General features: G+C 43.0%; 1 protein-coding gene across 12 annotated transcripts in view; it reads left to right on the top strand.

Annotated features, from left to right (window-relative positions):
- ABCG2 (ATP binding cassette subfamily G member 2 (JR blood group)) overlaps positions 1-16,584 on the top strand; it is a 121,315-nt gene that overhangs the window by 45,391 nt on the left and 59,340 nt on the right. Inside the window, exons 1-2 of one of the 12 annotated variants that reach the window (XR_010943201.1) lie at positions 1,771-3,739; positions 6,222-6,308. The exons of 1 other annotated variant lie outside the window; for it this stretch is intronic. The gene's annotated coding sequence lies outside the window, so the exon portion shown is untranslated. 10 more of the 12 variants (XM_067736990.1, XM_067736998.1, XM_067736993.1 and 7 more) reach the window with 10 other exon arrangements.

Here is a 16,584-nt window from a genome sequence, read left to right on the forward strand (position 1 = left end):
TATGAAAATTACTAAGAGTCCATATCTTTGGACATATGAAAATATGTATGAAATACATATGAAAATATTTATGAATAAAATTATTTGGCCTCCGAAATTTGTTTCAAAATAATCTGTGGGAGAGGGAGAAAAGAGAAGTATCAATGAAACAAAGAGAGGTTACTAGCTGAGATCAGCACATAGGCGTTCATCATACTGTTCTTTCTGCTTGTGAAATGCTTGCAAATTTCCATAGTAGGAAGAAAAAGTGAAGAAGATGACATACATTTGAGGACTTCTATTTTCAGTGACATTGCAGTTAGAGACCCTGAAACTACCCAGCTACATGATATCTAAAAATGCTTGGTAAAATTTTAAAACCACTCTTAAATGACTAGACGAGTCCACTAAGATCAGAATGGAGTAAACTAAATTTTAGAGCCCTGGATACCCTGAGGCCTACAGTCGTTTTTATTGAGACTCTGAACTGCATTGCACAGAGGGGACAGGGACAAAGCCTGAATTCACATAAAATAGAAGCATAATGCCTGGGCCCGGGAGAGGTGCACCCTCAGAAAGGGCGAACTAAAATGGAAACCCACCCTGCAAAGGTGAACCACAAGAACACATTTCTATCTTGGGCTGGGCTATGAAGGAAAGTTAAAAAAAAAAAAAAAAAAAAAATCACGTCCTTTGAGAACTTGTAGCCACTGGCCAGACCTCAGGTAGTTTGGGACCCAGTCCACCTTCTTTGTATGATCCCAAAACACAAGCCTATAATTTAAGGAATATCAGGGTAGGTAATATCCCCAGGTGTCTAAGAGAAGCAAAAACAGACTTTCCCAGATGAGCATACCCTCAACCAGGCCTCAAGGAATTTCCTAGAGACAGGTAACAAAAAACTCACAATAAAATATTATAAAACAGAAATCCAGCAAGCCACAGATAACAGAACTAGAACCACAGAGAGGTCAGCTTTTATAATTAATTATCAGAATTAAAATTTAAAAATAAGTCTGCTTGAAATGTTTTCAGATTTAAAAAGGGCATTGAAAACATGAGCGAGAGAATAGGAGACTAATAATTAGGCCAATTTGAAGAAGAACAAAATATTACTTTTAGAAATTAAAAAAAAAACTTACTAAAATTAAGAATTCAAATGGATAGAAAGTTAAACGAAAGATTAATAGACATGTATACGCGATAGTGAGAGGCCCCACACACCGCGATGAAGAGTGGCCCCCGCTCGCTGCAACTAGAGAAAGCCCTCGCACAGAAACGAAGACCCAACGCAGCCAAAAACAAAATAAATAAATAAATATTTAACTGTATAGAGTATTAGTGACCAGGAAGATATATCTGAGGAAATTATCCAAAGTATAGCCACAGGGAGGTAAGATGTGGACATCGTAAGGGAGATTAAGAGCCACAGAGGAGCAGGAAGAAGGCCCAACAGACTGCATCTGTGTCTTCCTGTTTCCTACAAATGGAGCAGCCCACTGGCTACATCCCTAGCCGGAACTTAAAAGCACTTTTTTATTTTTTTTAAGGATCAACATAATTTTTTTCATTATCAGTCTTACAAATTACTGAGGTGGGGCAAGGCTAGGATTGTAGCTTGAAGCTCACTTTTTTTTTTTTTTTCTTTTTTTTGCGGTACGCGGGCCTCTCACTGTTGTGGCCTCTCCCATTGCGGAGCACAGACTCCGGACGCGCAGGCTCAGCGGCCATGGCTCACGGGCCCAGCCGCTCCGCGGCATGTGGGATCTTCCCGGACCGGGGCACGAACCCGTGTCTCCTGCATCGGCAGGCGTTATCTCAACCACTGCGCCACCAGGGGAGCCCGAATCTCACATTTTTGTTGAGAAACAATCTGATTGGGGAAGCCGTGTCACTGAGCAGAGGGCCGTGGAGGCGTCCCAGGTTACGAGCCGTGTTAGAGACCTTCCCAGAGGCAACAGGGGAGACCAGGCGCTTCACAGTCAGAGGTCTACTCCAGGGGCTCTCGGTGTCCACTGCCCCCCTTTAGGGAGGCGCAGGGAGGCACGATGGGCTTCGGGAGCTTCACCCCGCAGGTGCTTTGTCTCTGTCTCAACATTCCCATCCACATCACACAGCCCCAGGCAGAGTTGGGCGGTGCTTTGTCCCACGAACCTCCACCCTTTTATAAGTGGGTAGACCCATCACTGCTCTAGGCTTCAAGCAGAGAGCCTGGCTCCAGTCCCCCGCTTTGTGTCATTGGAGTTCCCTTTATTCAGCCAAACTCCTTACCACCATTACCTGCTTCTAGACTCAAGGCCTTCAACCCACAAGCCTGGTAATTAACATTCTGGGTTCCTTTCATGGAGATGCTCATCTTGGTTTTGCAACCAACTGGACTTTTTTGTTTTTCTTCTTTTACTTTGATCCATTGTGACTGAGGGGGATTTTGAAGGGTGCATGAATTTATTCTACATTCTCTCTTCAAAGAAATTTTTGAGCAGTTTTTACAGGAAATAATAGTGTCCTTATTTCTTATATCTGCAATAATGAGCATAAGTCATTTACTGTCTGACCTAGGGCGAGTTGCATAATCTCACTATGCTTCAGTTTCATCATCTGCAAGATAGAGATTTTAATAGAACCCACTAAGGACATTGTTGTGAAGATGAGATGAGATTTAAAAAAAAAAATGCACAGAACCTAAAGGCACTTAGAACACTGTCTGGCAAGCAGCAAGTACTCAGTAAACATTAGCTGTTATTATTGGTACTGGGTAAAAAGCGAGGTTACCTTATGTTTTCCAAATATACATTATTTTATTTTTATTTTTATTCAACCCAGTGACATAGGTATTATCACCCTTAATTTGAGGTAAGAAAGTGAGGCACCCAAGGGTCAAATAGCAAAAATTGTAGCGGTGAGATGAACCTTGGGTACATCTAGATTGGCTGTTGGCTTTGTTACACAGAGAATGATTAATGTATGTTTCTTGGTCTAATATGGGTGATGACATAGAGAAGACTAAGATGTCGTTCTGGGTGAGGCTGTAAGGTTTTGGCTCTGTTGATATTAACTATTATAATAGATGGCATGACAGCCAGCAGTGAAAAAAGTCTAAGGCATTATATAATGAATCGTGTGTCATTTAATGCTGATTACACTTTAACTTCAGTTGCTCCCAGGCTCCCACGAATGAACTCTTATCTCTACAGGCAATACAATGTTTATAGCAGTCAGTAATGTATCAAATGAAAAAGGTCAGTCTCAATGAAACCCTCTTCCATTTTTACAACATTCAGGTAAGTGTAGATACACCCCTGCATTACGTAAGATAAACTCACTTTTATTTTTCAGTCAATAAATATCAAGTATTTGTCTGTTCAAGGCCCTGAGAAAGGCAACACTGAGGAAATACACTTAGGTGGAAGACATGCTTTCTATCTTAGTAATTCCCATTAACGATCCACAAGGTATTCAGCTTCTTAGGTTTGAGATCTTAAAGTCAGCTCCGGCTTCTTTTGTCTCTCACTTTCAATATTTTATCCATTACCAGGAACTGTAAATTCTTACTTTATGATGTTTCTTTTGTGTCTCTTTCCTCACAAATTTTTTCCACCGTTGCTCTAGTTCAGTCTTTATTTTTTTCATTTCCAGACTGATCACTGCCTTCCCACATTCCCCCAACCATTCTACACATGAACAGATTAATCTTCCTAAAACACCACTTTGACAATGGCATCCCTCTACACTAAACTTTCAGTGTTTTCTCACTCTCAAGGTAAGTCTACATTCCTTGGTTTGGCATTCAAGCCTTCCATAATTAGGCCCCAGAAGATACTCTCCCATTTCTATTAGTACATTACCGAGAATGGAGCCTTTGAACTGCTCTTTGATGGAGAGTTTCCATGAACAAATGTTGTATGCATGTTCTGCAATGATGAAACCTACTTAATCAACTTGTTTTAATCTAGCATCTCCCCATCTTTTTTTTCACAGGACGCATATCCATAAAGTCCTATGTTTAAGTAAACTTTTAAATTACAGTATAACATAATACAGAAAAAGTAAAGAAAATCTAAGTAAACAATGTGATGTATATTTACAAAGTGAACATACCTGTATATCTGCCACCCAGACCCCCATATATATTTTTTTGTTTGTTTGTTTATTATCAGTATCCCAGGAGTCTCCCTTATGATCCACCCTAGTCATTGCCCTTTTCAAAGGTAACTACTCATCTTACTTTTATCACTGTACATGAATTTTGTCTATTTTGGCTTGTTTGCTTATTTTTATTGAAATATAATTGACATATAACATACACAAATATGTATGTGTGTATATATATATATTTGATCTGAGTAACAGATATACAAGTGTGTTTACTTTGTAAATACACGTCAAGCTGTTTACTTAGATTTTCTGTACTTTTTCTATATGTGTGTTATACTTCCATTAAAAAGTTCACTTCATTAAAAAAAAAGTTTACTTCAACTAAAGACTTTATAGGTATGTGAAATTTACTTCGGTGGACTCTCAACATCTAAACTTTCAGTCTGTTTTGCAGGGACAAATGTTACAACCTCTGTCCCACTTTGAAACTCTGCAGGTTAATTATCTGTACCTACCTAATTATATACATTTTTTCCTCTGCTATGCTCATTTTTTTAGGGCTTGACTACCTCTGTGAACTTTACAACCAAATGAGTTATTTGGTCTCTTGTCTGCTATATAAAGAAAATTATATGAATCAAGGTGGTCTGGCTGCACATCTGGCCTCAACACCTCCACCATCCCCTGCTGCCCGCCCCCCGCCCACCTTATGTTGTCTCTCTCTGTATTAATGCCACCTTCTCTTCTGTTTTCTCTTCTCTTCTCTTCTCCGTACCTATAAAAACATTGACAGCCGGTTTTGATATTTCTCCTCTTTCCAAGATGTCGCTACTTTGGCAGAGTCTGTGTTTATTTAGATGACCAACCCATCACCCTAGCTTCTGTGCTATTTGATCTTCTCAACTTAATCTTCAGTGTAGGCAGAATTCTAAAGATCCCCTTCTCCCCCAGGGTCCAAGATTCCACTGGTATGTAACCAAACATTAATCTGGGTACTGCTCTGAGTAAATGTGAAGTTGTGATTGAAGTCCAAATGAGTTCACCCCAAAATATCTAGATTATAGTGAGATTATCTAGATGGGCCTGATGTAATCACACAAGCCCTTCAAAAGGAGGAAGGCGAAATCCAAGAGATTAGAAGTTTGAGAGCCTGCTTTGAAGATGGAGGGGAGTCACATGAGAAGGAATGTGGGCAGCCTGAAGCAGCTGGTTTACTGACAGCAAGGAAACGAGGACCTCAGTCCTAAAACTGCAAGGAATTGGATTCTGCCAACAACCTGTCCTTGGAAGTAGATTCTTCAGATAAGAGTCTTCAGATAAGAGCCGGGCTGGCTCATGCTTCGATTTGGCCCCATGATACCCTAAGCAGAGCCACGCCTAGCCCGCCTAGATTCCTGACCTCCAGAATTTTGAAATAATTAATGAGTATTGTTTTAAGATGGTAAACTGATGGCAGGTTCTCAGCACTAGAAGGTAAATATACCTTCCTTCCATTTCCAGAATTTTACTGTCACGTTGAAACCATGGGACCTTGTCAAATCCTGGAGTGCCAATATTCTATGCCAGCTTCCTATTCAGTGACTTCACCGTCCAGTTTCAGCTCTTCAGCCTGCAAGTGACCCCGCTATAGGCTCCCTTTCTACCTGTCTCTTCCTGGATTCACTTTCCTAGGATGAATCACTTCACCCGCTCAAACTCATGCTCCATTTTTCTATTGCCTTACCCACCCAGCAAAACCACATCCTCGAATTAATTCAACCTTCTAACCTGCTCTATCTTTACTTCTTTGTGATTGGGAAAGCCATGCCCATTTGTGGCTTTGAGAGCACCACTTTTATAGAGTCCAGTCTTAGGGGTCCTTGGTGTTGCTCTGTAGTCTCTCTCTGGGTCCCTTGGAAGAAAAACTTTTCCTCTGCCAATAGGTCTAGTGGGTCTGGGGGAGGAATGAAAGTTAATTGACCACAAACCGATTAAAGGAGAAAAGATCAGGTTCTGGGGCTTACAGACCAGCTCAATAGGGGAAAGGAGGGTGGAGAGAAAGGGATTCTATGGGAAAACAAAGGACTTTTAGGAAAGACAAGTAGGCTTTTAGGGAAAGAAAGAAGTATGACAGTTTGTGATGTTGCTTTATGCAATTTCTTATCCAGGTATGCGTGGTTGGTCTTCTACCAGGCACTGAAGCTCCTCTGAGGGGGTTTATAGCAGCTTCACTCTCTGAAGGCTCTGCTTTTAGTCAGATAAGGGTAGCTTCAAAAAACAAAAAAAAAAGCTTCTTTCTGCAACAGCTGTATCTCATATGGCTTCAGTTTAAATAGTCCTCATAGGAGCTCTGTGGGGCCCCACATGTGCATCTTCTTTGTTTCCTTAGGGCCGTGTGGTAAGGAGAATAATGACCTGCCAAAGATGTCCATGTCCTAATACCCAGAATGTGATTGTGCTAAGTTACCGAATCAGATGACTTTAAAATAAGGAGATTACCCTGGTTTATCTGGTGGCTCTAATGTCATTATAAGGGTCATTAAAGGTAGAAGAGGGAGGTAGAAGATGAGAGTCAGAGAAAGAAATGTGATGGCAGAAGCAGGGTCTGAGAGATGCTGTGTTGTTGGCTGGAGGACGGGGCCATAGCCCAGGAACTCAGGAAGCCTCTGAAACCTGGAAGAGTTTCCAGAAAGGAACACAGAACTGCTAACAGCTTTGGTTTTAGCCCAGTGAAGCCCACGTTGGACTTCTGATCTACAGAAATGCCAGGTAATACGTTTTCATTGCTTTAAAGCCACCAGTTTTGTGGTAGTTTGTTACTGCCGCCACAGGAAATGAATACAGGCCTACTTTAGTATTCATCATTTTTTCAGATCCCTGATCTTCTCATTCGCGCCCATACTCTCAGCAGATCCCCCAACTTCAGAAAGAAGGTGGAGTTGTAGGCCATACATTTCTTTCAATTTTCTCTCTTTTCCCTTCTTAAAACAATTATTACATGAGGACACCCCCTGACTCCCTTCCCCTTTGCCACAATTAAAAAAAGATATAGGGCTTCCCTGGTGGCGCAGTGGTTGAGAGTCCGCCTGCCGATGCAGGGGACACGGGTTCGTGCCCCGGTCCGGGAAGATCCCACATGCAGCAGAGCGGCTGGGCCCATGAGCCATGGCCGCTGAGCCTGTGCGTCCGGAGTCTGTGCTCCGCAACGGGAGAGGCCACAGCAGTGAGAGGCCCACGTACCGCAAAAAAAAAAAAAAAAAAGATATATATTTTTGGCTTTTCTAACACTAATTCGTCTGAATTCTAATTCCATTCTGCTTTCTAAGGTACCTGATTATAGCAGTTAACCACCTTTTCTTCTTTATGGCTTGTCCTCTTGGCATGGACACATATTCTGGCCTGTAATTTAAACCAAACAAGAAATATTTTCTCTGAACCCCAAGATAGTCTTTAGGTATACTCCTTTCTCTCACCTTCCTTTTATAGTGAGACCTTTGGGAAGAGTTGTCTATACCCTGTTCCTGTTTTATCCCTTACTCGTCAGTGCTCAAGCAACTACAGACCGAACAGTCTCTCACGGAGTGAGTCAAAGGCGCCTGGTAGCTGTAAGCAGAGCCACAGGGGGTCATGGTGCATACGGCCTCTTGCACCATTTTTTATTTGCTTCAACTTAAGTAGTAATGAAAATAAATACACTGGGATCCAGTACAAACATTATATACGTAACCCAAATGCCCCCAGGCCCATAATAAGCCCTGCCTGAAACCTGAACTTGCTAAGGGGGAATTGACCCTGAGTTCACCGCTTGGAGTAAGCACTGAGGAATGGACTGGTTCCTCACCAGCTCCTTGCACTTGGTGGCCAGGCAGGCAGATAGACTGAGAGCTCAGGGCGGCTCAGAGAGCTCTGGAGGATATTAAGAATCCTATGAGAAGGATGAAGAGAGCTTCTCATAGGTCCATATAAGAGCTTTGGTAGTAGAGTGCCTGATTGATGGAGTTCTAGGCCCAGGAAGTTTGTTCCTTTAATGAGAAGACTTTTTGATTTTGCTTTGGTTGCCATTCTATATAATATATAAATCATATCCTTTATCAACGTTAAACAAATTTGTAACCGTCTGTTGCTGACATTCCGTCAAGCACTGATACCCCTGTTAGAACCATACAAGCAAACACCCCTCACTGGTGTGATGATTGGAAAGTACTATGCTTCCCCTCTCCCCGACAAGTCTCCCAGTTATTTTTGGAGTTTTCAAAAGGGAGACTCAAATGACTTCATGAATGAGACTATCGGCTCCCTTTACCTGAAGGCATCTGTTTTGAATCATCTAGTTATGTCCATGCGCACTACCTACAAAAACACATGGTGACACCTCAGGCCTTCCAGCGCCCATTTAAGATCTCCAATGTGTGCGTCAAGGGTGTGGACTCCAGACGGCCCCAAAGCTTTCCAGTTGGGACTGTAAAGAAATCCTAACTTTGATAATTCTGTGGCTTGACTGCAAGGCACATAAAACATGACAGTGACTTCAACCAGCTTGGAGATGGTTCAGCAGGTCAGTGATATCATCAGAGATCCAGGCTCTTTCTGTTTACTTATTATGCCATCTAAGAAATTAATAGAAAGAAATGGGGGGCTTCCCTGGTGGCACAGTGGTTGAGAATCTGCCTGTCAATGCAGGGGACACGGGTTTGAGCCCTGGTCTGGGAAGATCCCACATGCCACGGAGCAACTGGGCCCGTGAGCCACAACTACTGAGCCTGCGTGTCTGGAGCCTGTGCTCCGTAACAAGAGAGGCCTGCGCACTGCAATGAAGAGTGGCCCCCGCTCGCTGCAACTAGAGAAAGCTCTCGCACAGAAACGAAGACCCAACACAGCCAAAAAATAAATAAATTTTAAAAAAAGAAAAAAGAAAGAAATGGGGGAAAACTTTACATTGAAAATTTACAAATAAACCACAAACGATCATTAAACATTAAAAAAGCTTATTGTAAGTCAACGTAATATAAATTAAAACACTGATATGCCATTTGTTACCTATCAAATTAAAAAAAAATTATTATTCTGTCTAGTATTTGTGAGAATTTAGGGCAACAAGCAATCTTTAAATTGTTAGGAGACTGAATTTGGCACAAACTTTTTGTGGGGAATTTAGCTGTATGTCTTAAAATTTTTCAAATGAGCATACTTTTGCCTCAGCAATTCCCTGTCTGGAATTTACCTGAGTGTGCCTTGACACAGCTGCAGAGATGTTTTGTGAATAATAGGAAGATTGGTTAAATTAATTATGGTACATAACAAGAGGACTGAATACCACGTGCCCGCAGGGAACCATGTTTGCAATATAGCAGTTTTACAAAATAATAACAGCTACTGCTATCGACTGCTATCTAATGACTTTGCACACATTGTCCCATTTAATCTTTGTAACTACCCTGAGAGATCTTTTCCCCTGATTACCAATAACCACTTCAAGACTAAGTAACTAGTTCAAGTCTCCAGCGTTTGGGAAAGCCAGGATTCAGACACAGGCTATCTGACTCCAGAGATGATGACGTTCATCCCTGTACTTTGTATATAAACCCAATTTTGTTTTTTCAAAAAAAAAAATGTATGCAGAGAAAAAGACTAAAAGCAGATGGTATGTGGCTGATGGGTTACAGGGGATTTTCATTTTCTTACTTGATACGTAGTAAGAGAGAAAAAATTTAGTTAAATGAAAAGAAAAAGTGCCAGATTAGGAACACATTCAGGGACTTCCCGGATGGTCCAGTGTTTAAGACTCTGCAGTCCCACTGCAGGGATTAGGGGTTGCAACCCGCATGCCGCGCCGTGCGGCAGGGAGGAAAAAAAAAAAAGAATAACTAGGCTCTATGAATACTGGGCAGTTACTCTATTCAGAGAGGTTGTGAGGTGGAGAGCAGGGAGAACAGAGGGCAATGGTCTGAGAAACTGAGTCACCCATTTAGCCTAACTTTTGACCTTGTGTAAAATGGCCTCCTTTGGACCAGGTGACTCATATGTAAAATTAGGACCATCGTCTTCAGGTTCCCCCCTCCCTAATATTGTTACCTAAAATACCCAAACACAAAATGAGAAGACAGGGCATTTGAAAATAATTAGCCCGAAGTAAGATGCTAATTTATAAGTTAAAATGACTCTTTATAATGCCATACATTTATGAAATGCTGGCTTTAATCTGAATTTCTCAAACAATTTGATGGCAGTGATCAGCTTAAGAACGTATTGGGATGAGGTTAGGAACTCTCTTCCTGAATCTGCACACTTTCCAGCTTTTCCACACCATCAGTGTATTGAACAGAAGTACTGATATTTATTACAGGAGTGTGAGGGACACATTTAAACTGTTCATAGTACTATTTTCATTCAGCAAGTTTTGTCTCCTCCACCCCTAGATTCAGTTCCTGATTTTATTGGCCCTGGGGCGCGCACACCTGATTTCTCAGAAGCTCATTCATTAGAGACCGCCTACTTGCTCTGGGGGTGGACAACGTGAGACAGAAAAAATAAAATCCGAAAAACAAAACTCGGTGTCCGCTTCCCCTGGTGCTTAGGAGCGTGGGACACCGGGAGTGGCCAAGTCCATCCAGGTCAGACCAGGTATTGATCGGCCCGGGGAGCGTCCTGGGGCTTCCAGGGCCAATCGCCCCAGTCCGTTTCGTGCGAGCCCCGGAGGACAGGAGCTGTGGCTTTGTCCCTGCGGACTCCGGGATAGTCATCTCCGTCAGCCGGTCCCCGCAGGCAGGTGACGGTGTGGTCCAGCGCCAGGCTGGATGCGCTCACACAGCCCTCGCCCGCGTTCCGCCCGAGCGCCGGGCCCTTTTCAGCGGCTAGGTAGGCGGCGCCACGCCTCCCGCCGGACTTCGGGCACCGACCCCGAGGGAGCCGGGGTGCGAGAGAGGGGCCCCGCCCTGCGCTCTTTCCGCTCGTCGCCCGCTTCCCCTTGACAGTGACAGTCATCCGGGCCAGCGCCTTCCCAGGCCGGCCCGCGGCGCCGGTGAGTGCGGGGCTCGCGGGGAGCGCGCGGGCGCGGCGCCTGGGCTGCCCGCCGGGGCGTGGGCGTCGGTCGGAGAACGTCGCCCCCTCGGCGGGTGCGGCCTGGGTCCTGGGTCCTGGGTCCTGTGCCGCTACGCGCCGGGTCCCGAGCGCGCGCGCCAGGCGCAGGAGGGAGCCAGACTGGGCGGACGCTGGAAGGAGGCCGCCTGGAAAGGGGCGCGTAAGTGCGGGCGCTTGCTCTCCTTGTTGAGTGGGAGCTGCTTCGGTCGGGTATGTTTGGAAGGTCCAGCTGACTCAGCTTAGCGTTTATGTAAATGATTGTTAGTGCTCTGCCTCTGAGCATCACAGCACCGGAGACGGAAGCCCTTAGTTAAATTAAACTGAACCACTGTTTAACTGAGCGAGTAAACTGTGAAAGCCGTTTGGGATGTGTGTGCCGTGAAAGGTCCGTGGCTGTTGCGTGTATACATTTGGTAGAGAATAGAAAACTGTACAACTGAGATGACTAGGTTTTAATTAGTCCCTCCCAGCCAGTTTCATTTGAAAGTAAGTATGAAACAGACTGAAAATATAGACTCTTTTTTTTTTTTTTTTAACCAGAAAACAGTGTCTTGGTGCACCCGATTCCGTGTCTGGTAGTGTGTGTTAGCCGGTTGGTAAAACTCTTGCCTTTCCCCGAATGTATGAAGCTAGAGTTGATACTGGGTGGATTAAAACTTATTGAGTATGAGAATAGGAGAGAAATGTGTTAATATTGGTGCTTTTAAAGGGATTAGCCAATATATTCTATGTCTTTTCTCCCCAGGACATAAAATGTGTCCACAACTTTGGATGGTTTGCCAAAGAGTTATATTGAGCTGCCTTTTGTAATTTTTCTGTGGGTAGTTGACTTTTAATGATTAACTTCAAAAAATTAACCAGCTTATTTCAATACTTATTAAAAATAATACTGGAGAAGTTAGAACAATACAGAGAAACATATGACCAAAAAGTTAGATTGTAAGTCTAGCCAACAGGTAAAAAAATACCTGTAATGTTGCCTCATTTTATTTTCTTGCCCAATAGTAGAAATATAAAAGCTCATTACACTTTCAGAAAAAAAAAAAAGATTCATAGTAACAAATGTATACTGGTCATCTTTGTTCCAGACCCTGGGCATTCAGCAAGAGCTCCCATAGGAGACATTGTGTTGCATCAAAATGGTACGAAAATACACTGAACAGCCAAAATCAATTTCTGTATTATTTTTATTAAGCATTCAAGAACAATTTGAGGCAAGCATAAGTGTTACAGATGGAAAGTAAAATGCACCAAGAGTCACCATGGGGGAGCACGTTAGAATGGATGTGGACAGCAAATTAAAGTGACGCCTTGGAAGCTAAAATAAGAAGGGACCGATCAGTCACACAATTCAGTGAGGATAAAGACAGGAAATGTATGAGATCCTTAGAGAAGATTTTCCTGGCATCTGCTTCTGAGGCAAATGTCTTGTGTCACAGAAGGATGCAGAGGAGACTGAAGGATGGCGGTGGGAGAGTCGGGGTGCCCATCCCATAGTACATGCCAATAGTGCCTTTTCTAGGACTGCTTGCTGTAGTGGTCATTTTCCTTGCCGTAAGTATTATGAGAAACGCTTGTAGGTTCCTAAGCCCCTATGGTCACAAATGCTGCAGTTTGATAGTTTGGGCTTATTTGGGGGTAAATCTAGATTTTATAGAGGGATAGATGGACCTCATGTCTTCAGATACTCTGTATTTCTCTCTCTAGCTTTTTAAAAAATTTAATTAATTAATTTTTGGCTGCGTTGGGTCTCCGTCGCTGCGTGTCGGCTTTCTCTAGCTGCGGTGCGCAGGCTTCTCATTGCGGTGGCTTCTCTTGTTGCAGAGCATGGGCTCTAGGCACGTGGGCTTCAGTAGTTGTGGCTCGCGGGCTAAGCTGCTCCACGGCATGTGGGATCTTCCCGGACCAGGGATCGAACCCGTGTCCCCTGCTTTGGCAGGTGGATTCTTAACCGCTGCTCCACGAGGGAAGCCCCCTTCTGACAGCAGTTTGGCAGCAGTCGATATCAAGTGGGAAGTTTTATTCTCTGTTGCTTATTGGGGTTATAGGTTAGGGTTGAGATTTTTTAGTGAAAATTAAAGAACTTGAATGGCCATCCTCTCTATAGGATATAGGATATTATAGGTCTACAGGAAGCTAAAGTTTATCCTTTAAAAAATCAGTTCCCACTTCACTCCAGGATGTGAACCAAGAAACTGTCTAGCTGAATTGGGCCTCATAGTTTTGTGTTATTTTCCCAACAGCAGTTTTATGAGATCTAATTTATGAGAACATATCATTGAGTTCACGCCTATGTAAAGTGTACAGTCTGTGCAGTCATCACATTTTCATCATCCTCTCCCCTAAAAACCCATTAACACTCACTCCCCTTTCTCACCGCAGCCCCCTCGCCCCCTCTTGTTTTTTGGAAGCCGGTATTCTCCTTCACTAGGAGACTGTTAGAAAGTGGACATCTAATTTTTGAGCCACACAGTTAGCTTGTTTATAGAAATAAATAAAACGTCCAGAGAATCGTAGCATTGAAAGTAGTGTTCTGTCGTTTAAACTGGGGTTGGTGGGTGTGGGTAAAGCAGAAGTGCTGCCCTTATCCCAGTTTCAAGGAAGAAGTTTTGTTTTCGGCAAGAAGGGTGGAATGAAATCTTGGCAAGGTCAGAAACCCCGTTGAAAACGCTGCTCACTAGCTCAGTCCCTTTGGGCTTGCAATTGAAAAGACCTGTTACTCTTTTTTTAAAAAATTTTTTTAGAGAGTTTTTTTTCTTTTCTTTAATTTTATTTATTGATGGCTGCGTTGGGTCCTCAGTTCTGCGCGTGGGTTTTCTCTAGCTGCGGCAAGCGGGGCTACGGTGCGCGGGCTTCTTATCGCAGTGGCTCCTCCTGTTGCGGAGCACGGGCTCTAGGCACGTGGGATCAGTAGTTGTGGCTCGAGGGGTCTAGGGCGGAGGCTCAGTAGTTGTGGTGCATGGGCGACCAGGGCTCAAAACCCGTGTCCTCTGCATCGGCAGGCGGATTCTTAACCACTGTGCCACCAGGGGAGTCCAGACCTGTTACTCTTTAGAACAAGGTTTGGCTGGAAATTCGTGCTTAGGCCCAGGTAGCATTAGGCAGTTCTCTGTCATTTCACAGGCATTGAGTTTTTACCCAGAGGCATAAAAATGGAAGTCTCTAGAAAGCAGCAGGCCCTATGATCTCTCTCTGAAGACATTTGAGCTGAGTGTCTCACAAGGAAAGAGTAATAAAGACTGCCTGAGAGGTACCCACACCTCGGATGCCTTTGCACAGGAGGTCTGCCTCTTCTTTTCCCGTCCTGCACAGCCCTACCCTGGCCGCACCCTGGGCCCACCCTGGGGGAAGGGAAAGAGGGATAGAAAAGTTAGAGGGACAACAGGATCCTTAGAAAGGGAGAAGAAAGTGTTTCCTTTTCCTCCTTTTCCTCCATCATCCCATATTAGTTTGGAATGCCTTAAGACAAGATTATCAGGTCCTCAAAATTAATAAAAGCGGCCGTTAACTGTGGTGAGTGCTTGCAGTCTGCAGGTGGTTTTTACATTCATTCTCATTTTTTTGCTCACACCAAACCTTTCAGGGAGATATTGGAGTTTCATATTTATAGAGGAGGCTGAGAATTCACAGGGTCATTTATAGCTGGGACAAAAAGACTGTGTTGAACTTTATTAAAGTTCACCAATCCTTCCTTTCTTTTTTCTTTTAAACTTAGCCTGGTCATCTGTTTCTCTTTCCTTCCATGTTCACAGAGCAGCTCATTTTAAAGGCATGCAGGGACGTGAAAAGAGCCTGTGATCTGGTGGGAGTAGGGAGGCCCAGACCTAACTTAGGTCTAATCAGCTGTGCCATTTCTTCATTTTCTACTTTTGATGAAGTCTTGTCATCTCTCTGGGCCACAGTTTCTTCATGGGACCAGAGAATATATGAGTTTGAATGGGAGAGGTCTGATTTTCTTTGAGTCCACAAGTGGAATATGGGTTAGTTGAAAATGCCAGATTAGTTCTACAGACTGTCAGGTGTACTGAGAACACTTAGTATTCTTATCTGACCCATCAGTGAAGGGTTCTGCAAACCAGCCATGTACCTTGTTTTAGAAATCTTTCTGATTAACCTTTCTCCTGTTTCATAACACAGGGAGACTGTTACATGCCTTTCCAGGGTATCTCATATGATAGTTACCTCAAATAGAACACGTGTACTTCAGAAACCATAAAGCCGTGGGCTAACTGTAGTTAAAAACCTAATTTAAGTCGTACCTTAAATCTGATAGTACTGTTATTATCATGCCAAACCGTTCACTGCTTCCATCGGAATCTAAGCTATGAGTACAATATGTTTGACATGTGCAATGTTGATTTACGCCCAGTTATTACCAGCAGCCTAGGGCCAGGTGACTCATTCCAGTTGCTACAGCGTAGATCCATCCTTGCTACTTTTAGCTCTTTCCTGGAGCTGCAAACCCCTCATTGTGTTCTGATTTCATCCTTAGATATATACCTTCCCTCTCCCCCAGTGAGATGTGTTCTATCTTGCTTCCTAAGTGGAAGCAAGCAAAAATTCAAGTGGTTTGAATTTTTCAACAAAAATCAAATTGCTGTTCTCCTCTCCCTCCATATGTTATGAGAAACAAGGGAAAGAGATCTTTGATGTGTTAGTCTTTATAAAACAATGCTTTTCAGAATAGATACAGCCGTGGCTGGGTTGGTTTTAAAGAGCAAAGATAGCAATTTAAGTCTAATATTACACTTGCGTTATAAACATTGAAAAATATTGGGGTTATTTCATTATTTATTTTGGAATTATTTTTAGACTTGTTGCAAAAAAAAATGGTACAGCGAGTTCCTATAGCATCTTACATAAACTGCAGTACCATTGTCGGAACTAATGGATTAACATTGGTAAATGCTATTGACTAAACTATAGACTTACTTGGCTCTCATCGGCTTTTCACTCTCCTTTTTCTGTTCAGGATCCAGCCTAGGAGTTAACATTGCGTTTGATTGTTGTGTATCATTAGTTTCCTCCAAACTATGACAACTCATCAACCTTCTGTTCTGTGGTTTTTCCTGACCTTGACACTTCTGAAGCGTACTGTTCAGTTATTTTTTAGAATGTCCCTCAGTTAGTACTCAGTATTTTCTCATGACTAGATTGAAGCTATCCATTTTGGGCAGAAATATTAGAAGTAATCCCAAGTGCATCATAGCAGAGGTACATGATGTCTTATGACTTTTGTAGACCTTGGTTAAGTGCTGTTTGTCACGTCTCCGATGGAAAGTTATCATTTTTCCTTTTGTATTTAGTAGATATCTTGGGAGAGAAACTTGGACCATGCAAATATCTTGTTTCTCCTTAAATCTTTTTTCTTTTAATTTATTTTATTTATTTTTGGCTGCACCGGGTCTTCATTGCTGTGAGCAGGCTTTCTCTAGTTGCGGTGCATGGGCTTCA

Source organism: Pseudorca crassidens, chromosome 4, assembly GCF_039906515.1.
Source record: "Pseudorca crassidens isolate mPseCra1 chromosome 4, mPseCra1.hap1, whole genome shotgun sequence".
Lineage (NCBI taxonomy): Eukaryota > Metazoa > Chordata > Mammalia > Artiodactyla > Delphinidae > Pseudorca > Pseudorca crassidens.